This window comes from Podarcis melisellensis (assembly GCF_964234715.1).
Source record: "Podarcis melisellensis genome assembly, chromosome: 11".
In the NCBI taxonomy this organism is placed as follows: domain Eukaryota; kingdom Metazoa; phylum Chordata; class Lepidosauria; order Squamata; family Lacertidae; genus Podarcis; species Podarcis melisellensis.
The window spans coordinates 29,874,750-29,897,615 of NC_138543.1; the positions used below are offsets into that span (position 1 = coordinate 29,874,750).

General features: G+C 42.6%; 1 protein-coding gene and 1 long non-coding RNA gene across 2 annotated transcripts in view; one reads left to right on the forward strand and one right to left on the reverse strand.

The window, feature by feature from the left end:
- MBLAC2 (metallo-beta-lactamase domain containing 2) overlaps positions 1 to 10,179 on the forward strand; it is a 631,094-nt gene extending 620,915 nt beyond the window's left edge. Inside the window, exon 3 of the mRNA XM_081930232.1 lies at positions 10,154 to 10,179. The gene's annotated coding sequence lies outside the window, so the exon portion shown is untranslated. The remainder of the gene's footprint in view (positions 1 to 10,153) is intronic.
- Positions 1 to 22,866, reverse strand: part of LOC309380367 — a 65,310-nt gene that overhangs the window by 3,824 nt on the left and 38,620 nt on the right. The window contains exon 3 of the long non-coding RNA XR_014172883.1: positions 10,729 to 10,860. This is a non-coding gene — a long non-coding RNA (uncharacterized lncRNA). The remainder of the gene's footprint in view (positions 1 to 10,728; positions 10,861 to 22,866) is intronic.

Here is a 22,866-nt window from a genome sequence, read left to right on the forward strand (position 1 = left end):
CCACCCAGTCCATGACATGTGCTGTAAAAGCATGAGTCACTGGCACAATTTCGTGTGACTTACTTCAGAGTAGACATTCACAGAATTAGATCATAAGTAATAATTACATCCTACTTTATTTCCCACACCAACCCAATTCTTCCAATGCTTGCAAAAGATACCAAGGCTCACAATTTGATGAGCCTTCTACGAAAGGAAATTCTTCAAAATATGGGAATGAAGGGTGATTTGTAAATTATAACATGAAAGACACATGGAAGCCTTCTTTGGGAATTCAGAAAATTGTTTAACTTAACACATGCAGGGTATGAGGAAGAGCTTTCTAGCTCCACCCCCTCACCATTTCTCTCACTCTCCATGAGCCAGAAGTGGACCTCCTGAAGATGCAAACCTACTGAACTCATGTATGCTTCCTACATGTTTTAGAACTCTGATGTTCCAAACGTAGGAAGCCCACACAAAAATAGACTCTCTGCTTCAGAAAGTCACCTTCCAACTCAGGCAGGGTTGACAAAATCTATGGGGGATAAATCTAGTGTGCTGTGCTTATCTTCACAGTGCCCCCATGTTATGTTACAAGTACCTGAAGGGGACAAGCTGTTTGATATGGTGGGTACCTCCTTGCAAAAATTCATTAGGAGATCGCCATACATGAGGGTTTTGCCAAGCTTGAAGAAGACTAAATATATTTGGGCACAGTGGCATGAAAATACTCTCCCAGACTGTATGGTAAGCTGCTGCAGCAGCCATCAACACAGAGGAAGAGCTGCCAAATAGATCAATTTAAAATAGTGACTATGTAGTGACTATCCAGCATGTGAGCTAGTCCTAAGAGTGGGAGAAAAATTTGAATCAGTTCTCATTTGAAGGTGGACCGGACTAATTCACACTTTCCAAAGCAATATGCAAACCCAAACAAAAATTGCACTTTTCTGAACTTTGCAGTGCAGTTCTCTGGCCAAATAGTGTGTACAAAAATGTATATATTAGTAAAAATAACATGCCAAATAGCATTATATTAGGGCAATCTGCTCTGCACAAATTTGTATAATAGGTAAAACTGTATAAAAACCTGTGTCTACTAGGATAAATCCACACTTTTTAAAAAGCACAAGCTGATGTGTAAATGTGGAGAAATGAACCAAAAACTGGGGGGAAGTGAGAAACTGGGAGACAGTTAAATTAGCAGATTTGCCCATCCTGAGTTGCTCTTCCCATATTTCATGGAGTCATCCAGTTGAGCTACTTCCAAATGAAGATTATATACACATTTGTTACTGTGATCTCCTCACACTCAGGTACTCTTAATTACAGTATTGTAAGCAGCAAATTCATTTCAGTGCATTTTTATACATGTCTACTCAGAAGAGGTAAGCCTTGTTGGATTCGGACGGCTTACTCCCAGGAAAGTGGGTACAGGATTGCATCCTTGATGAACTGCTCATCTTGATGGATTCCTGTTATGGTTATTCAAACAATCCTTTGTTAAATAAAATTTTAAAAAACAACAAAACAGGAATAAAACGTGGCCAGGTATTCCAACACAAGAGGGAAAATGCAATTATTTCAGTATATTAAAAGAAATCTGCACAGGGAATAAAGATGGTTCTGTTTATTCATTGCATGCTTTTGAAGGCTTTTTGCTCTTTAAATTTGTTCTAATGTTATCAGAATTGATTTTTCATCTCTGTAATCCCAGAGAGAATGCCTTTGGTGAAGCTCTCAGTGGTTACCTATAATGAAGAATCAGTTTGCAGAACAGTTGCTATGCTTGCTCTTAAATCCAGAGCTTATCTAGAAAAAAATCCAAAGGGCTAAATATAGAGGTATGGCATATATGAAATATTTATTTTGGCACAGGTGTCTAGAATACCAGGAAAGGGTGTTTGTTCACATATTTTATAGACTTTAAAATAAACCTTGAGTCTTGCTGTAAGCTTGCTTTAAAAATTCACAGGAGATAATAATGCAAGAGACAATATCATTGTGTTGCCACTGATGTCATTATAAGGAGAGGTTTAGCAGCAAAGCACATGTTATGCACGCAGTTTCAATCTTGGCATCTCCAGATAAAACCAAGAGATGATAATGGGAAAGATCTCTGCTTGAGACCTGGAGAACTGGTGCCAGTCATCAGTGGTGACTGGCCCATTTGGGCACATGGGGCACTGTTGGACCCGCCAACCTCAGCCAACCCCCAGCTGCCTGCCTTTCTACTGAACAACCAGTCCAGTGGTTGGTACTGCCCATCAGCTTCCTTCTCCTTGGTTTCAGTGTTGCCCTTTGTAGAACTTAGCAGGGAGAAGGATAGGGGCTAAACTAGAACGATCTGGGGTTACTTGTTATTGGCTCTGGCTCTGGCTGTCATTGGCTCTGGTTCCACCTACTGATGAGACTCCCTGCCTCCTGCCCTACCAGTCACAATGAGCACCAGCCATCGCTGGTAGATAATACTGGGCTGGATAGGCAAATAGTCTCACCTAGATTAAGGCAACTTCCTATGCTCTTAAGAATGAAGTCTCTTAGTTGACACTAGAAAACATTGTGTTGCGTGAGAGCTAGTTGCATGTTTACTTTTTACCTTTATTTAAGGATAGCATTTTAATAGAGCTGGCTCTCTTGGGCAAAAAGCCCAATACTATTTTGGGGTGTTAAGTGTCCTAAACTGTGAACTACATCACACAGAGCAAGGCGGCAGAGAAAGAAGCAACATATTCAAGTCCCTAGTAGTTTTAAGAGGCAGCCAACATTTCTGAATATTTGCTAGAAAGTCAACCCTTCAGCCGCACCTATTTCCCTGATCTACTAACAGTCCAGAAATAAGTATTAATTTATGCATACATCATTCTGTTTCATGTACGCAAAACATATATTTAAAACATGAAAGGGAAGAGGAGACTGAAAATATGGCAGCAGAAAACGACGACAAGTGGCATACAATTATCACTCATTTTTTAAACCCTTCTCTCACAATATCTGTATATTGGGAACTGGTACATAATCCAATCCCTGGGGAAAAAAACACCCCTATAAATCTCTTTGCTTGATAATGCAGCTTCAACTTCCCCAAGCAATTACTGTTCACATGAAGGGCTTCACTGATTTCAGTTACCCTTACAGGGACAGGGTTGAATTACTGGCCCCTGCACAGATGTCTGTGTTTACAAGGCAAATTTTGGATGACACCTTTTTTTTCTTTCCACCTGCACTTGCCTGTTTGCCATTTGAAACTTTGTTCACAGCCCTGGCAATCAAATTCCATTGTACAGATGTTTCCTGAAAACTCAACTGCATACTGGCCAGCAGGCAGCCACAGAAATTGTCTGCAAGTGGTGGGAGGAAATGGGAACTGTAGTGGTGGCTGATGACTAAACAGAAACCATTGATAAAAAACACACAATTTAGCACAAAATATTATGCATTGCACCGTGTCTGACAGTGCTTTTGCATTAACGGGGGGGGGGGGGACGGGGAGAAGTAATGGGTTAACATCCTAAAAGCAACATTTTGATGCCTTCATAAAGTTGGCTACCTCACCGCTTACTTCTGACTAGGGGTGGGAGAATCTGCCATTTCTCATTTTCTTTTCAGTCTTAAAGTCAATTCTCTATATGTCTGCAGCAATTTGCAATTTTATAAAAAAAATTCATGAAAATTCACCAGGATGTTAGTGCAAATCACTCCTAATAAACACATTTTTGTATGCAGTTTTAACTAATGCACACAGTTTCAGAGACAATTTACACTAATACATTGCATTTTAGGGTATTTTCACAAATATATTCATACATACATTCATACGTACAACTCCCCCTATTATATGCATTTATATGGACTGGAGAACAGCATCACAAAATTTGAATAAGTGTGGATTTATTTCAAAGTATGGCTGTGTTCTGTTCCAAAAAGTGCAAATTTGATAGAATCACCTTTAAATGTAAACTGAATTGAATTTCTTCTCCCTCTGTACTTGCAACTGCAGATAATTTATGAATATGTTAAGTATCAACCAATACCTGTCATTGACAAATATTTTTGTTTATGTTCATTGTTTGTTATCTACCTGAACTAAGATAGCACTTAACACTTACCAGAGCAAAGAGACCATTAATGCTGAATCACAAATTTTATTTAGTTTAGGGAATGGCTTTGTGGTCCTACTTCCTCCCTGAAAGTAGCAGCTGGGGAGGTTAAGAATCTACCGGTAAGTCTTATAAAATGCTTTAACCCTAGAGAGGACTTCAGATAGAACAGGGGAGGGGTAAGACTAGAAACAAGCAGGTGCTTGTTGGCTAGAAATGTAGGGCTTTGTTTTTAGTTTGGCTGCTATTGTAATTATCAAGATCGGGGTTTGTGGGGAGGGGGTTAATTATGCATATAACTTTCACTGAGGTGTTAGCATCAAGCTGGATGTCTGACAACATTTCTGGCTGCTTTCTGGGCACAGCATAATTGCATGTCAGCTCTTCATACAACCTTGTATTTCATGTTCTGTAATGGGTTAGCAGCCCAAAAAAGGCATTCGGGACACTGGTGGTGCTGTGGGTTAAACCACAGAGCCTAGAACTTGCCGATCAGAAGGTTGGCGGTTTGAATCCCTGCGACCGGGTGAGCTCCCGTTGCTCGGTCCCTGCTCCTGCCAACCTAGCAGTTCAAAAGCACGTCAAAGTGCAAGTAAAAAAATAGGTGCCGCTCCAGAGGGAAGGTAAACAGTGTTTCCGTGGGCTGCTCTGGTTTGCCAAAAGCGGCTTAGTCATGCTGGCCACATGACCTGGAAGCTGTACACCGGCTCCCTCGGCCAATAAAGCGAGATGAGTGCTGCAACCCCAGAGTCGGCCATGACTGGACCTAATGGCCAGGGGTCCCTTTACCTTTACCTATGTTTTCTCAGGAGTCTCTGGTGAGGGGCTTCAAAGGGTTTTGATGAAGTCTGTGTATATGAGGACTCCCAGTTCATCCTTCAGTTATATGTTTGTTGACACTCTCAACAAATTCTAAAAAGCTGATAGAGGAGGATGAAGCCATGCTGATTCTTTCTCAGCTAGGCTTGTTGTGCTTGCTGCCTGAGGCAAAGCTCAAGATGACTCCCTATCCCTCCTAATCCATGTGCAGAAAGCCCATCAGACTTCATAACAGGATAGCATCCTCCCACCACGCCTGAGGCAGCAAAATAGCTTAGGGGGACAGGGTAGGTCACGTGGTGCTCACAGACCTGTTTTCCAACAACTTGCCACTGTTCTGCACTCCCAGCACCTGCCGCCTGAGGCACCTGCCTCACTCTGTCTAATGGTAGGGCCAGCCCTGCTCCTGAGCAGATTGGAAACAGGTCTTCTAAGATTCTGCTTTCAAACTTCCCATAAGCATCTGGCTGACCATTGTGAAAACAGGATGCAGAACTAGATAGGCCATTGGCCTGATCCCACAGGCTCTTCTTATGTTCTTAACACACACACACCTGATTATGGTTATCACTTAGGTCACCAACCCTTTAGTTTGTTCTAGAGCACCATTATTTTATTGCACCTAGAAAATTTTGTCTCTTTGCCGTGATCCACAAGTACATTTACTCAAGATGTGTAAAAGCAACTGAAGGGCAGAACTGTCTGTTTTTCTCCTTGGAACATTAACATGTTTAAGAATCTAGCTTTCAAACACACAATTGTCCTGACAGTGAATTTTACTGAAGTCTCAAATGCAAATAAATAGTTTGAAACAAAGGTTGTATAAATATCCGCCTGTGCCAGCAGTTCAGTTTGAAAGAGAACGCTGTAAACATGAAGTAAATTAAAAAGGGATCTGCTTTTGTGGAGCACTTGGAGGAGTTATTACAGAGAAAACATCTGCTGTGTGGTGCAACAGCACGTACCCATGTGGCTAACCCACAACTGGTCAAAGAAACAAGTCCTGCCCGTACCTAGGACTTCTGCCACAGCCAGACCACAATTCCTGAGAGGGATAAGCTTAATTGGCTGAAAATAAAGCCCAGGCACTGTTGCAGCTCATTAACTGGTCACAGACATGTTGCAAGGGAGGGAAAGTGGGATCTGTTGGACGAAGCTACTTCTCTGTGCACTGCAAATAAAACAGACTATTGGTTTTGTTGATAAAGGAACATTGTTTGGCTTGTGCCAACTAAGTAATGGGAGTCAGTGGCATTTTTGGCCAAATATAGCCCTCCCAGATTACTCCAAAAAACCCAAGCTTTTAACTCAGGAGCTGAAACCATTGAAAAGAAGGAGGGGAGTTTACATTCCGGCAGTCTCCTGTAGCAAAGCCAAATGAATGTTTGGCTTAAGTTGCATCTCTGTCACGAGCCTCTCTCAAGCCAGAAAATGTCATTTCTATAATCAAAGAATTGAATGCAGTTTACTATTACTGTGAGGGGCATCATAAGGTCACTGCAGTGGGCATGGGAGCAACAAGCCAGTAAATGCAGAGCTGTTGCTGAAAATGAATATAGCCACACTTCCATATTTATTCATTTATTTATTTAGAATTTATATAGCACCCCCACTCCCAATCAATAAAAATCCCTGCGACAGCTGAAGAGCAATTCAAATTACAATGTATGATACAGTGGTACCTCAGGTTACATACGCTTCAGGTTACATACGCTTCAGGTTACAGACTCCGCTAGCCCAGAAATAGTGCTTCAGGTTAAGAACTTTGCTTCAGGATGAGAACAGAAATTGTGCTCCGGCGGCGTGGCAGCAGGAGGAGGCCCCATTAGCTAAAGTGGTGCTTCAGGTTAAGAACAGTTTCAGGTTAAGTACGGACCTCTGGAATGAATTCAGTACTTAACCCGAGGTACCACTGTAATTAAAATATACCCCCCACAATAAAAAAGAGCAAAAGAGGCACAAGCACTTTTCCATACAAGAGGCTACTTTGCTTAAAACCCTTTTCCTTGCAGCTCTTTCCCTAAACACTTTGCAGCCTGGATTTAAAGCTCTTGGTGAATAATAAGATCTTAGACAGCCAGCCAAAGAGAAGGGGCAGGCAAGCCTCTCTGCAGATGAGAGCGACTCTCAAAGTGTCTTGTGAACACCCCCCAGTGTGATTTTGGGGTTTCCACCAAATCCCCTTTTGGACAAAATTGTTTGGGGGGAAAAAGCTTTGCTGGACAACAATGAGAAGATACAATGGCGGAGGAGAAAAATGTTTCATTGTCTCCATCACCATCACAATGTAGGTCTGGTAAGGCAGGACTGGGGACCCTGACTCCCATCACCCTTGACCATTGGCTATGTTGCCTAGGATTGGTGGGAGTTGGCATCTAACAGCATCTGAAGGGCCACAGGTTCCTCAGCCCTGTGATAAAGCTTTCTGTTTGATTGACCTTTATCTCAGCTTCTTCAGGTGCTTTTCTATCCTAACTTCCCAGCATGCCTCAGGCCCTAGCTCAGAAGAAGGGACCGGAAAGATGCAACTGCTTTAAAACAGACAGTCAAAACAAAATGTTATACTTTTCTGAGGTCTCCTTGAGGATAGAAAGCACTTGTTATGGCTCTTGTAGCTGAAAACAAGGAGTGTGGGCAGTGACATGAAGAATGACAGCTTTCTGTCTCTCCCTCTCTCCTTTTAACAGCTCTTGGCTGACTACAATGTGGACTTCATCTATGTGCATGCACTGGGACTAGGTCTAGATTTTTGTGACAAGAGATCCCTTCCAGACAGTGTGCTCCTTCCACAGCAAGAGAGCCCTCTGCATCACACCCATCCATTGGTCTTCTGAGCAGCAAGAATGGTGATTTGGGAATCACAGTCGGGCTCAGTATCTAATTCAATGGGCCCTTTAAACGACCAACAGCCTGCTTACGGGTTGCTGATTTTGTTGGGTATTGGTTTCAGCCGTGATGCCAGCATTACAGATCTGTTGACTATGGGCCACGAGAGAAATTTACACATGATCTTATCATAACAAATAAAGCCTTGTGCTGCAAATGTGCAGAGAGGAGAAGCAGGGCAGTGCCAATACTCCTTGCTCCTGACCTCCATGCATTCATTCAAAATTCTAAGCAAAGCCTGTGCATATACAAGCTTTGTGCATCTACATCCAGTTGGTGGGGTCCAGGGACTCTGCCTTTTGCAAGTTTTCCACATGTGCAAAGACACCTGAAGTCCATTGCTGTGTTCAGACCCTCAGGTGAACAGAACTTGCTATCAAGTAACTGTATTGTATTTAGAACTGTCTGAAGTCAGTGCAGGCTGGTTCATTAAGGTGCTGACCAACCAATTTCAGTTTGGCCTCAGCCAGCCCCCGGCTGCCTCCCTTCTTATTTATGACCAGTCGAAAGAGTGGAACTGCCTGCCAAGTTCCTCCTCCTTGGTTGCAATGTTGCCCTAGGACTCAGCAGGGAGGATGGGGACAAAACTAGAATTAGTTAGCTCTGGGCTTGTCTGCACTTCCACTTGTCCTATGCCTGGAAAGCAGGGTCCCAGCAGTTTTCTGCATGCCCTGTACTTTCTAAGCACGGCTCCAAGCAATTTTACCTTTGCCCCGATGTTTTTCCTCGGAAAACCTGCTCTTTAGGGCTAAATCGGAACAAATGGCAATTCGCAGAAAACCCAATTGCTGTTTGTTCCGATTCAGCACTAAACCACAGGTTTTCCCAGGAGGAAGTGGCAGAGCAAATGGATGCATGGTTGAGCCTCCTGCCTCTCATTGGCTGTGGTTCCACATGTTGGTCTCCCTTGCCTTCTGCCCTATCAGTCCCAATGAGCACCAGCCGCCTCTGATGGCAGTGCTACTGTTGTTATTGTTGTTAAGGGTATAAATGATCGTGATGATCATCATGCATTTTCCTGAGTTCAGTCTTTGACTAAACTGATCAATGTGATTTTACCTAATATTTTAAGGGTTCCCGTTTCAAATACCCAAGCACCCAAGATGCCTTATGAATAAGACAGCAATGTTTTTTAAAAGAATAATAAAGGAATCATATGCTTGTACTCTGAAACAATCTGAAAATGTATTAGAAGAGGGAAGTGTCTTCTGCTAATATGGTAATAGCAATGTATGCTGCACTGAGCTTCGTTCTGTGTTTTTATTATTGGGGGCAGAAATTTCACTTCTATATTATTTCTAAAATGTCTAGCCAAACTCTAAATTAGAGGTACCAACATATTATAGGTGAAAGCTCTCCCTGACTTAAGTAAGCACCAAAATTACGTTCTTGCTGCCTCCAAGCTTCACCGTGTTAAAACTTTTGCCTGGCAAAAGCTGATCTCAGGGGTGGGAGAAATGGGTGGAAAACAGATACTAAAAGCCTGAACACATGAAGGAAAAACACCCAAGTGGATATAGCAACAGCGTGCTCTACTTCTTCCACTTGGACGGGTTTATGGTCACACTTTTGCTTGAGCTACTATGACTGATCCTGCTGCCAACGCCAGCACTTGATGTTTTGTTCCAAATAACAGTCCACAAGGAAATGGGGTGGAAATGCAGGCAGTCTGTTTTGGATAAAGACTGCCTTTTATATCACTCTGGGGCCTAGCCTGCCATGATCACTGGTTCTGTGTGGGTTTGCTTATGCGAGTCCACGTGGATGGAGTCCACAAATGAATGAGGCTCTCCCTCCCCCGGCAGTCATTGACTCCTGGGGTGTTGCAAAGGAGAGGGGGGGCAATTAAGCATGAAGGGAGCTGTCAACAACCCCTTGCAGTTAACACACAGCTCTTACTGGGAGTGTGCTTGGCTCAGGGCCTAGAATGGTGTCATTGTCTTCTTCCATAGGGTGCAGAGGAAAGGATTTTTTATTTATAAAAAAAAGTTTGCAAAAAGATGCTGTTCTAAGGAGGGGTGCTTTGCTCACATACAATACTCTTTGCTCAGTGGTAGGACGCAAAACAGATTGTGAATTTATGGCCTAACATTTACTCTGCTAAAGCAAATGCAAACACTCCTGCTGCCAAACGCAGGGGTGGCAATAAACGTTTAATGATCCAGAGAGGCAATATGTTATAGTGGTTAGAGCACTGGCCAACGACTGGGGAGAGCAGGGTTCAAATCTCCATTGAGCCATGAAGCCCTTTGGGTAATTTTATGTCACACACCCTGTCAGGTGTGGTCCTCACAAGAGGAGGAGGAATTTTGTACAATAGTGTGGACTCCCTGGACAAAAGGTGAGACATGAATGTAAACAGTTAGGTACCGTATTTTTCGCCCTATAGGACCACTTTTTCCCCTCCAAAAATGAAGGAGAAATGTGTGTGCGTCCTATGGGGCGAATGCAGGCTTTCGCTGAAGCCTGGAGAGCGAGAGGGGTAGGTGCGCACCGACCCCTCTCGCTCTCTAGGCTTCAGGAAGCTCTGCACAACCCTAGGGAGACCAGCGTGACTTCCCGCCGGGCTCCCTAGGCTTGCGGATAGCAGGCTGTTCTGGGGGCTGGGGTCGGGGGAAGTTCGGGGGGGGAATAAAATTTTTTTCCAAAGCTGAAGAGCGTGCCCGGGTTTCGCGCAGCTCTCCACAAGACATGACAACAAATGGCAATTATGGTTTTCCATGGACTGCCGTTTGCTCCAGAAAGTGTGGCGGAAGGGAAGTGTGGATAAGTCCACAGTCTCTCTTACAAATGTAAATGCTAAGTAAACATGAACATATTATTGCACTGAATAATAATAAAAAAGCTTTGTTTGAGAACAAGAGGAAGAAAATTCTGCATGTGCTGCTCATAAACATTTGCACTATTATATTAGCCTTAAGTGTAAGCTGCAATCTGTTACCTGTAGAATTCAGTGTACAGATGGATGGCTCAATCAATCAATCAATCAATCAATCAATCTATATTCAACCCATGTCAGTTGTTTTTCAATAGCTAATTCACAACAGCTTTTCTGTTGCATTTCCATGTCACTCTGCAGATTAAAAAGAAAAGGGGGGAAAGAAATTGCATTATTTCTCACAAAATATGCATTTTTATATGCATTTTGTCCTAAAATATACATTTGTGAGTCTGTATATTTTAACCTAAGATATGCATTGTATATGCATTTCTTTGAGGCAAAAGCTGTGTTGGGAAATTCGGAGAAGTGCACAAACTGAAAGATAACAGTGTTCCAATTAGCATGTTAGTCTGGGAAACACAAATCAGGCCAATTCACTTAAAAATGCAAACTGCTTGAAATCCTTGAGCACCCCGAATTCAGTGGACCTTTTCCAAAGCCATATATAGGAATACACCATGCAATACTGTTCCAGCATATGATTCCATGCCTTGTAGTCCTGTACAGTGTGTGTGTAGGCACAGCAGTCCTACAGCCATTTCTACTTATCCATGAGCTGTCACGGCACATTTTAGCGCCAGGCTATTAGTAACCAAAAAGAAGGAGAATATCCACAACCATTTTTTTTGTAAATGCTGGTAACAAGAGCATCAATATTCTCTGGCATCAAAAATTAATTGTGTGTGTGTGTGTGTGTGTGTGCTCTTTAAATACTGTGAAATGAAGCAGCTGAAATTAGTTGCCATTGCCAGTGTTTTCTAAATAAGGTTTTCGGAGCTTGCTTCACCTGTTCCCATATTAGGAGATTTTTCCTTAGCTTCTTGAAAGATTTTCTACTTTTTTTGTCAAGGAATTCACAGTTAACATAAACTGCAATAAAATGTAGAGTAACACGAACCACTTGGCAGTACTTCTCTTGCTTACTGCTCTGCCATTAGAGTGGAATAAGGCTACCAAAGAGGAACTGCTTTGAAAGGGGTTGATGGAGAAATTGGATTCTCTCCATGAGTTTAGAGCTCTCATCATTTTCCTAACAGCCAAAGAAAGTATTTTCCAAGAAGAAGAATGGCTAAATATAAGTTGAATGCTTAAGTGAACTTCTTTGAACACACATGAATGCGCACACATGCACACACACGCACAACTGTGTGAAAATACAAAAAAGTCATTATTGTTTCTTGAATTATTATGATAATAGGAACATAGGAAACTGTCTTATCCAGAGTCAGACCGTTGGTCCATCTAGTTAATATTGCCTACACCAGTGACCCCCAAATATTTTTTTTCCCATGGACCACTTGAAAATTGCTGAGTCTTGGCAGACCACTTAATGATTTTTCTGCCTGTTGTAGAAATCACAATGCACTGTGCTAGATTTTAAATTGCATTCTATTGCTTTTCTTATTTCTTTCTTATTTCTTATATTGTATTTTTATTGTATTACAATTTCAATTCCATAGAATTCAATTTGTAAGAATTCAGACATGCAGTGCACAACCTGAATGCAGCTTGTGGACCACTGCTGCATAGGCTCCACCTGTCCCCCAAGTTCTAGGACAGTCCTGGAAAATCACTAGTCATTGCAGCAGAGATGTTGCCTTGCGCCAAAGATTGTGGGGTCCAGTGGCATGGCACGCACAATATCTCACAGACCGCTTCTCCCCATATGAAGCAACCCAGACCCTGTGATCATCATCTAAGGTCCTTTTTCATGTGCCTCCTCCACAAGCGGTCCAGACGGTGTCAACAGTAGAACAAGCCTTTCTATGGTGGCTCTCCATTTGTGGAATGCTCTCTCTTCATTTCATACCTTCAGGCACCAGGAAAAAATGTTTATCTTTAACCAAGCCTGTGGCTGATTAACATTCTATGACATTTTTAATGTGTTTTGGGGAGGTGGCTTCTTGGTTTGTTTTTGTTTTATTATGTATTTTGCGTCCTCATTTTATATTTTTATGTTGGGAACCACCCAGTGATCTTCGGATGAAGGGTGATATACAAATTTAATAAAGAATAACAAACCATACACTGACTGGCTGCATCTTTCTTGAATTTCAGGCAGAAGTTCTTCCCAGACCTACCTGGCGATACTGGGAATTGAACCTGGGATTTCCTGAATGCAAAGCAGATAGTCTACTGCTTTTGCTATAACGTGGACTAAATAGCAATGTCTTTTCATTTCCCCTTCCTTGGTTATGAAGTCTCATGCTTCAGATCAATGTGTTTTTTGGAGAGCAATCCCAAGCAATCATGTGGTCATGGGAAACTGGAACAAATGACCACTTGCTGTGGAAAGCAGCACAGTGCGAGGCTGAAATCGCTCTTGTTTACCTAGTGCCTTGACTCTCAGCGACAGGTTAAAAGGGAGGGAGGCAAGAGCTGCCTGAAATATCATGTTGGGCCTGTAAACCCAGGAATGCTCAATCAGCTGCCAGCAGTGCCCCCAAATGATCTTGCATAGTTTGCCTTCCCTGAAACCTCAGTGAATTTCAGACATTTCTGACTGAACAAGTTTGCCTAAGGTGAGATTTATCAGACAGTGTCAGAGCTAGTGTACGACACATACTGGGTTCTCCTTAAACCTAACTTCTGCTCCCAACTCTATGGACACCCCAATACACACTGAAATATACTCAGAGTCGAGAGTGGATTTCATGCTCTTTATTCAGCTCATAGTGGTGAGGAGGGAATGGAAGTCCCCTCAAAGTATCTGCTTTATATACATTATTTACACAATGGGCTGCACGTGATTGGCTAATTCCGGAATTCTCCTGTAGGCCAATCAGGTTGTGGATTCACTTCTATCTGGAGCTGGATTGGGTGGCTCCTGCCAACCAATCATACTGCTGCATTGTTCTAGGACCAATCAGACTGCTGCATTCTGAATCCTATTGTTCTAGGACCAATCCGACTGCTGCATTTTGGATCCTATTGTTCTAGGACCAATCAGACTGCTGCAGTTTGGATCCTATTTAACTCAGTACATAACGCACACACAGAACTCTGGGTAATGACTCCCTAGACCAGCTTATGGTACGTGGGGCCAATTTTAAGGTGAACAAAGTTTTAAGGTGAACAAAGTTTTAAGGTTACAAAAAGTTGCTTACAAAACTCAAGTAAATGTGTTAAGAAATCAGCATTCTTTTAAGGAGAGGGAATGTGAGGTGAGGAATGTGGGGTGAGGCTCTGTTCTCCCCACTCTTAATTCTGTCACGCAATCCACAACACCACACCAGCTAAGGGCAACTATAAAGGAAACCTCTTGATAAATGGTGGGAAGAGGGTGAAAGTGTCAAGAGAGAAAATTGAGGCAGAAGCAGAAGCTATAATGGAAAGAGAAGGAGGGAGTGAACGACAAAGAATATCTAAATTGAGCTTCTGTGCAGTGGATAATTCTTTTTTAGTAACATGCATCACCTGGAAATGTAAGTTGAATATAATAAAGTGTATACTACAGTTATTTAGAAACTTAAGAGACATTTAAATTCAGTAGAAGGCAACCCATTTCATTCAGAGTTCAAACATAACATTAGGACTGTTTACTATTTTAGATTTACTTTTTAAAATATATTAAATACCCCCAGTGGTGGAGCTTCATGCTCCAACACTGGGGGGGGGGGCAGATGGGGGCAGGGCTGGCACACATCCCAAGGGCATGGCGCACTGCCCTCAGGGGCATGGCGCATGTCCTGGGAGCATGGTATGTGTCCTGGGGGCATGGCGCCCAGCGCGGGTGGGGGATATAGCCACAGTGGCACCCCACCAGGATTGCGCTGCTGGGGGTGGTGCGCTTCCCGCACTCCTCTTCCTCCGCCAGTGAATACCCCTTCATCCTGTGGATTCCCTATTTAATCCCTTTTTAGCTAAACAAGCACTGCCTTTGGATCAAAGAAGGCAGTGAGGGCCACTAACCTAGATAGCTTTAGAAGAGGATTTCATAGATTAATGGAGGAAAGGGCTATTGGTGGCTACTAGCCATGATGAGGACTATGCTATGCCTCTGCAGTTGGAGGCAGTAATGCTTCTGAATACAGTGGGGAGAGTAATCTTGTGCTCAAATCCTGCTTGTGTAGCCACTTTGAGAACAGGATGCTGGACTAGATGGGCTTGATCCAGCACAGAGCTTCTTATTTCATTTTTTTTTATTTGAACACTTCACACACATTATCTTGTCACAATCCCTATAACCCTGTGAGATAGGTTAGTATCATCATCCCTATGTTGCAGAGGGTAAGGACAAGAGATGGTGGCATGTGTCCAGCCACCCAGGGAGTTCATGGAAAAATCAAGATTCAATATGGAGTTTCACAGCTTGGCCTCAGCCACTAATTTCTCAGATGACCACATTACAAAGGGACCGATTCATCCCCAGTTCACAAGCTACCATACTACCCAATTAGGGAAGCAGATGCTTTTATTTAGCATTCCCTCGGTTTTTATGTATCTTTTTTCCTTCACTATTAGGCTTATTGGTGTTCTTTTTAATCAGGTTGGTGTGAATGAAGTAAAACACCAAAACAAGACCAGCAAATCAGTGAATGCATCAATGCTACCAACACTTCACAACATAATTCCTGTGGAATCTGTCAGAGTGAAGATTTGGGGCTCATTGTAGCCATGAAGAATTAGCATGCTTAAACACATTATGATTTTGGGGCTGCACACACAAGTTAAACTTGGTCAGCCTAATAATATCAGGACGTGGGCAGTTTAGATGGGGGAAAGTAAAAGATGAGTAATAAAGAATGCTTTCTTGAGGTAAACAGCCTTCCTGTAGTGATTTGCCTCTATTTTCTGTTACACCTGACCCTACTTTACAGTGAGAAAAAAAATATTGTGGTATTTTCTGTTTTTGTTTTTATTGAAAACCAGGCATATCTGTGAAGGACAGTGGACACAAGAAGAAGCAACCATCTCTGCAAAGCAGGAAATGAAAAGAAGGAAAAGGCAAGTTTTGTAATAAGTACAGAAAAATAGAGTTGGGAGGACTGGCAACCAACTATCTATATGGTCCAGGGATAGGGACGAAGCCTGTGGTTCTTTAAATGTTGTCGGACTCCAACTCCCATAATTCCTGATCATTGGCCATGCCAATCAATGACATCTGAAAGGCCATATATCTAGTCCATGAGGAAGGAAACATTCAAATTTCTACCATGTTCTCTTTAAAAGCTTCCACTTGTAAAAAATAAATAAATCCATACAGCTATTTTACTTATGCATTTTTTGCCTTGTATCCTGTGCTTCTTCAAATGACTTCAAGGTATCACACATGGGGAGGGGTTATCCTGTTTCATCCCCACAACAATCCCATGATGTAGGTTGGGCTGAAAGATCAACTTGCTCCCAAATTACTTTGTATATTTTCCCGGTCGAAACCCAACCTGATCCAAGAATATTGATTGACCAGTTGGGTAGGTGGTTGAGAGTCGATATTCTAGGCTCAGCATGTGTTATGTTTTAAATTAAGTTGTGTATGCTCCCCAGCCATTCTCGGCTTGAAGGCACTCCCTGTGTGGCCTGGTGCCCTGACTCATTTCCAGTAACACGGTGCCTCAAGTCTCATTCCAAGTAATGGCTGTATTTCATTTCCTTTACTCCTTCTTTTTGACAGCTTCCACCTGCTGCGCAGCAGGAGCAACTGGGGCAAAATCAGGCTGGGGAGAAGGAGAGGTGAACTTACTTATACAGTTAGAACTTTAGGCAGGAATACTAGTTCTCCTTAGAAACATAGGAAACTGCCATATCCTGAACCAGACCATTGGTCCACATAGTCAGTGACATAGCCTGGGTTGCTAGTGCCCAGGCTACACAGAGGAGGAGTGGGAAGGAGGGAAATGGACAGAGTATGCATGCACCTTCAACCCGCCTAAGGAGTCCGTGTCACCCAGCAGATCACAACTGCAGAGATAAGAAGAGTTGTTCCGTTATCTGGAGAGGTCACTTCCTGGTTCACATGGAGAAGCCGTTTTCAACAGAGCCCAGCAATGGAAGCATGCAGCTGTTTTGAGGCAGCATTTTGAATGTTGAAATTTTGCACCCAGGGCAACCACCCCTGTGCCCCCTCCCATGCTATGCCACTGCCCCGGCCCAATATCTCCAGGGTTTGGGCAGGAGGAAAGAACCTGGATGATAGAAGCTGGGAGCTTTTGCATGTAACACACATGCTCTACCACTGAGCACCTGCCCTTTCTCACAGTCTTCCTGCCTATGGCTTTCTTAAATATTCTGCAAGGCAAGCATCAGCTCTGCCAAACCCTGTGTTGCTAGCTGATAGTCCAAAAGCACTAACAGGATTAGCATGGGGAAAAGAGCAACCTTTATGCAAAATCAGTAGCTGTCATTTCAAACTTCCTAGTTTCTTCCTACTTTCAAGCTGATGACTGTCATCACTGGAGCAGGGGGAGGGAAGCAATAGGATAAATGCATCCATGGCTACTTTTAGGTTCAGGGCCATTCTGCATTATATCTCTGAAAAGCAGCAATTGAGGGGCAACAAGAGTAGAGTCACTGCCTTCATATCCTGCCTTGCAGGTTTCCCAGAGGCATCCAGCTGGCCACTGTGGGACTAGATGGACCCTTATGGTCTCACCCAGCAGGGCAGTTGTTATGCTCTTACGAGAAGTGCCTGGCTGTCAATGATGTTCACCTCAATAAGATGCCTGTGGAGAGCAGCATGTTCATTGATGGTGTGAAAAGCAATGGAAAACATAATTATTTAAAGCACCAGCAGCCCACACTTCAGAGACAACTGGAATAGCGTCCATGAATTCCTGTGTTTCACTTTTGTCTACTAAGCATTGCAACACGGTATCATATTCTCACTTGTCAGAAGATAACTGCAGGTTCAGTCATATAGTGGGGTGGGGGATTACAATGTTGTGCTCTGGGATTTACATTTGTTGATGCCTGCACCCCCTGAATGTGTGTGTCTTTCAGGACTTCCATCCAAGCAAACATGTTGAAAACATAAGTTGCTGCCACTTCGCCGTGTGCCTTTGTGGGAACTCTTTATCAGTATTATGTCTGTAGGTATATTATGCCCTTGAATGTTTGAAACCACTTCAGATATTAAAGCTGGGAAGGTCTGAGGAATCTGATGTCTAAATAGTAATTCAGTACAGAAGGCTTTCTACTCACATGCTTTTTTTTAGGGCAGGCCTGAGTTATTTTAATCTTTATGTTCGTGTCATGATTCTTGTCCTTTATTTCCACTCTTCATCTTATCTTATGTTGTCTGCTTTGTAGTTTTGAGTCAGTAATTTCTTTTCAACCATAGGAATCACATGCAAGGGGGGGGGTCCTGCAGTGGCAATAGCAACGTCCCCATGACTTCTTCCCAGACCTGCTCAGCTCAGTTAATTTTCTGTATGTCAAGTAGACGTGATGCCTCCTTTGCCTTGGGACTTTGGTTTCTAATGGATCTGGGCATTAAGCCTTCTCCCCTCCCTTAATCCTTTAGAAGAGACTTGCATCCTGCTTATTCACGGACAAGTGGATTCCCACCCACCCCGCAATGCTTTTAATCTTTTCAGACACAGATGTAATATGAGCACGGACAGAGTTCTCTCTCAAAACCAGGAGATACTCACTGCAGGAGGACTGAACGCACTAGCTGTGCTCCTCATTTCCCTGTGTTGATCAAGTCTTTTGCACACAACCTAGGCATACACATGGAAACCTGCACATGAATTCTGCATGATACGGATCATGCCAACAGAGCCTGCACATATACAGTTGGTACAGGTGTAGGCTCCATGCAGAACACCTTGACCAACATATGGAGATCTGGCAGATGGCCAATGGATATGAACATGCTCCTCTATCCGTGCGTTGACTGTCCCTGGATTTTTAATTGTTTGACTCTGCAACACCTCACATATATGAACATACACCACAGAGCGCCCCCCCCCAGCATCCATATCTCTAACACAAAAAGCATATCTCACTCACCGTCATGTTTGGCAGGAAGGGAAACTGGGGGTGGGGAAGGTGGGGAAGACATGTCTCTCTGTTGGAGCATTTGCTAAGGATATACTGGCTCTGGTTTTGCCTTGTTGAACTATACCACACAAAGTAGGTATGTGTGTTGTGTGTTGTGTAGGGTCCCCACCTTCCTTTTCTTCATTTGCAACTTCTTCCTTTTAGGAATTCCTGCTCTACTTTTGTGTCTTAAGTTTTAAGACATCAGCTAAGCATGTTGTGATACAGACTTTGAAAACAGAGGTTGCAAGTGGTGCAGAATCCAACAGCTAGGCTGCTGGTGGATGCTCCTACCCAGACTCACATCAATTGTTTTGAAGGATCTACACAGATTGATGAATCATTTCCAAGCCAAATTCAAGGTGCTTGCCCTGACATATAAAAGCCCTAAAAGACTTGGGACCCAAATATCTGAAGGAATGCCGATGTATTTCTGTCCTGCCTGAGCATTAAGATCTGCAAGGGAGACTCTGCTGATGGTCCCACTGCAAGATGTTCAGGGAGCAGTGGCAAGGGAAAGAGCCTTTTCCACATTGGTGCCCCATCTCTGGAATGACCTCCTCTTACAAGTGTGTTTAGAACTAACACTGCTGACTCCTTGTCTGATGGTGAATATGCGCCACTTGGCCTAGGTCTTTGGGAGGGAGTGACAGCTGTAAGGAAGCTGCTTGTTGCCTCATGTAAGTTGATCTTGCATATTTTAAGGATATTTTATGATACAGATAGTTTTTGTTGTACTGACCTGTACTTTTATTGTTGTTTTCCAGTGTTGGGACCAGTTAGAGAAGGGTGGGTTAAACATACTATAAACCAGGGGTAGGCAACCTAAGGCCCATGGGCCACAAGCGGCCCATGGGGGTCATTTAACTGGCCCACAAACCGCCCACAAACTGAGCCACCCACTCGGCATGTCCCCACACGCTGCACTAAACCGGCACAGCACAGCGTGGGGACTCGCTTCCGCGGCGCTGAAAATTGTGCATGCGCAGATACCTAAAATCTATCTGTGCAGATGCCGAAAATTGCGGGTGTGCATGCGATCCAGCCCACAGAGGGATCTCCACTGGAGTGAACCGGCCCAGACAAGGTAAACCTTGCCAACCCCTGCTATAAACAAATAAAACAAAGAACAGGCTTGAGGATTGGGTTCATTGAAAGCCTTACTGATATATACTCACTACAGTTATGTTACTGGCAACCTTTAGACAACCCAAAAGGTGGGAGGGGATTGTTGTTGTTGTTTTACGCATGAAAGGATGTACACTACAATGTTTGCGAATTGTTGCTTAGTTTAGAAAGTCACAAAGAATCAGAGATTCAGCATGAAGAGTCAAATGTGTATGGCTCAGTCTGTCCAACACACTGGGAATTTCTAATGCCAAATGATTTGAAATTGGCCTTTTCTCTGCCTTAATAAGGATATACGGGCTTTGACTTTGCCTTCTTGAAAATATACCACCTCTGGCAGAGGAGGTGTGTGTGTGTGTGTGTGTGTGTGTGTGTGTGTGTGTGTGGTGTGTAGGCCATCACCTCTTTTACATGTTTAATTGACAACAGAAAGGAGACAAAGCATTAAAAGGTTATTATAATTATATTTGCTTCCATTTCTTTTCATTAGCTGCATTTTGTTAACTTTCTAAATTATGCAGTGTTGCTTCGACCTATATTTTTAAATGCCTGAAAGAATAATAAAAGATCTGAAAGGCAGTAATTTTGGACTTAATGCTTGAACTTTGAATGCTTGTATTTTTAGTGCATATTCTAAAGGTGCCTGAAGAAGGAAAAAATAGGTTTAGGTCAGCTAATAAGAGTAATTTGTGAAAAACAACAGCCCTTTGTGAGCTTTATTTTTAATTGTTCATCTTTTTCATGTCTAAGGACGTTATTTCCTTTTAAACTGACAATTATGTAATATCACAAAGTCTGACCAAGAAATACTAATCTATTGTAAGCACTTAATATCAATGAAGTATTTTACCCTTTTGAGATCTTATGAATACCTTCAATGTAACAATGGAAATAAGTGTAAAATGAAGATATCTAATTACAATAAAATGATGTCATGACATGTATTCCAAAACAGAATCTAAGCTGTTTTCCATTCCAGAGGCTATCAGAATATACTCTGCCGGATTCTTAAGGAATATTTGGAATACAAGAAGCACAAGACATGCTCAAATCCTTGGAAACTATGTCTCAGACTTGGTGGCTGGTGGCTCTTCCAAATGGAAAAAAAGTCCTACGGTGAAATCTGACAAACATGAAGCAACTGTTCCAAAGAATGTGCTTTACAGTTTTCAGATTGAATGACAGCAGTTGGATTCAGTGTTCGTAGAGAGTACAGACCAATGGAGCATCACACTTCTGTTTCATTGGGAGCATTCAGAAAGATTCACCCAAATAGCACTTTGTGGAATGCAGTTCCAGTGCAACATCCACTGAAGCAGAGAAACAGTTCCAAGGAGCATTACTGCTGCTTAAGAAACTGTATTGACCTATGCAGAACTGCTTCTCATATAGGGCATGGGATTGCACAACTCTAGAAGTAATGAAGCAGAAGTAGACAAAGTTTCACAAATTATGCTGGCAGCCCAGATACCAATGGAAAATTACTGCTATTATTTTCCTTCTGCAAATAAGCTTTTCATAAAGATATCCTCACATTCCTTAAGAAATCTCATTGCCTCGAAATGGCTCAATATCATAAGAATAGGAATTTATCTTGTCCAGAATTTTAGGTCAGCAGCAGATGTTGGCGAATTCCCATAGAATATGTGCCCAGCGTGAAGGCATTTGTTTTATTTTATTTTAAAGTGGCAGAAATCTGCTCGCTATTCTTGCATTATCTGTAACAGCTGAGCAATCTTTCAGTGCCACAGGGAGATTGAAAACTTGGCTGAGATCTAGCACGGACAAGCTTGCCTTAATCACATTGCTCTTTTACATTTGCACAAGGACATCAATACTGACAGTGCCACAGTCAAGCCGCCATTTGCTGAAAACAACTGTCAACATTTTTGAGTTTTTGGAACCTTTTACAATGCGATCTGTGTGGGCAAAACTTATATCACTGTATTCATCGGCTGTAAGCTCTCTTTACCAAACATAGCAATATGCAAAAAAAGTGCATTGGCTGCTACCTGATTCTCCTGACTGACAATCAGAAGAAAAAAGGAGGGGGTTGCAAAATGAATAAATTGAAATGAACAAAAGTTTGTGTCAAATTATCTGTTATTTAAGCCTTCCCACAGCTTTGAACCTAACCCAGTATTTTTTTCTTGAAACACACAATTGGTCTTCTCTGGCAAATCTTTCAACAGGGAGAAAGTTGTCTTTGTTGGTCATGAGGACTAGCCAGTTGTTTTCTATTTGAGTGAATGCTCTTGACCACTCGCTTCTGTTGAGTCTGTGGCAAAGCTGAAATCTCAACAATGACACAGAAGCAAAATGTGGTCTAGTGAATCATCATACAAACCTAAATTAAAGTCAGATCTCTAGATTGCTTTTTAATAATCTTATCTTTGTAATAGTCTGTGGCAACTTCTCCCTGTAGGAGTGAGGGACAAGTTAGAAAGGTCTGCCCCCAGAGACTCAATGAACCAAGTGGATTCCTGAATGTTCTGGGAGATTTTCCATTGCTGATCCTGTTGAGGTTCTGGTCTTGCTCTGGAAGGAAGAAATGAGGTAAGCCATTGACAGGATCACTCCTGAGTGTCCTTTGTGGTGCTATGAAGCTCACATTGGTCCCTCATATACCAGAGACTTGTGAGTTATAAAGCAGGCAGGGTGAAGACTAGAACAGAAGGAGTGGAAAACTTGTTTCAAAACTGGCCCAACATTGGTGAGTAGCATGTAGGCAACTGTGCTTACTATGTAGCATGGGGGCAGTGAAGAAGGCCTGCTCTGCTGCCTCCATTGCATCCTCTATTGGCCCCTCAGGGATTTTTGCTAGGCCCCTCAGAGAGTCAATGTGATGAGTATACTGCCTGTCATGAGAGATTTTTGAGTATAAAGTCACTCAGCATCACAGCAATCTTGTTGTCGTGGTTGGTGCTGAATCAATTGAGGTGTCCAAAATTCATATTTAGGGGTAGATGCATTGGAATGTATAGAAAAATGTGCATTTTAGGGGAAGAATGTATATAAAAACACTCA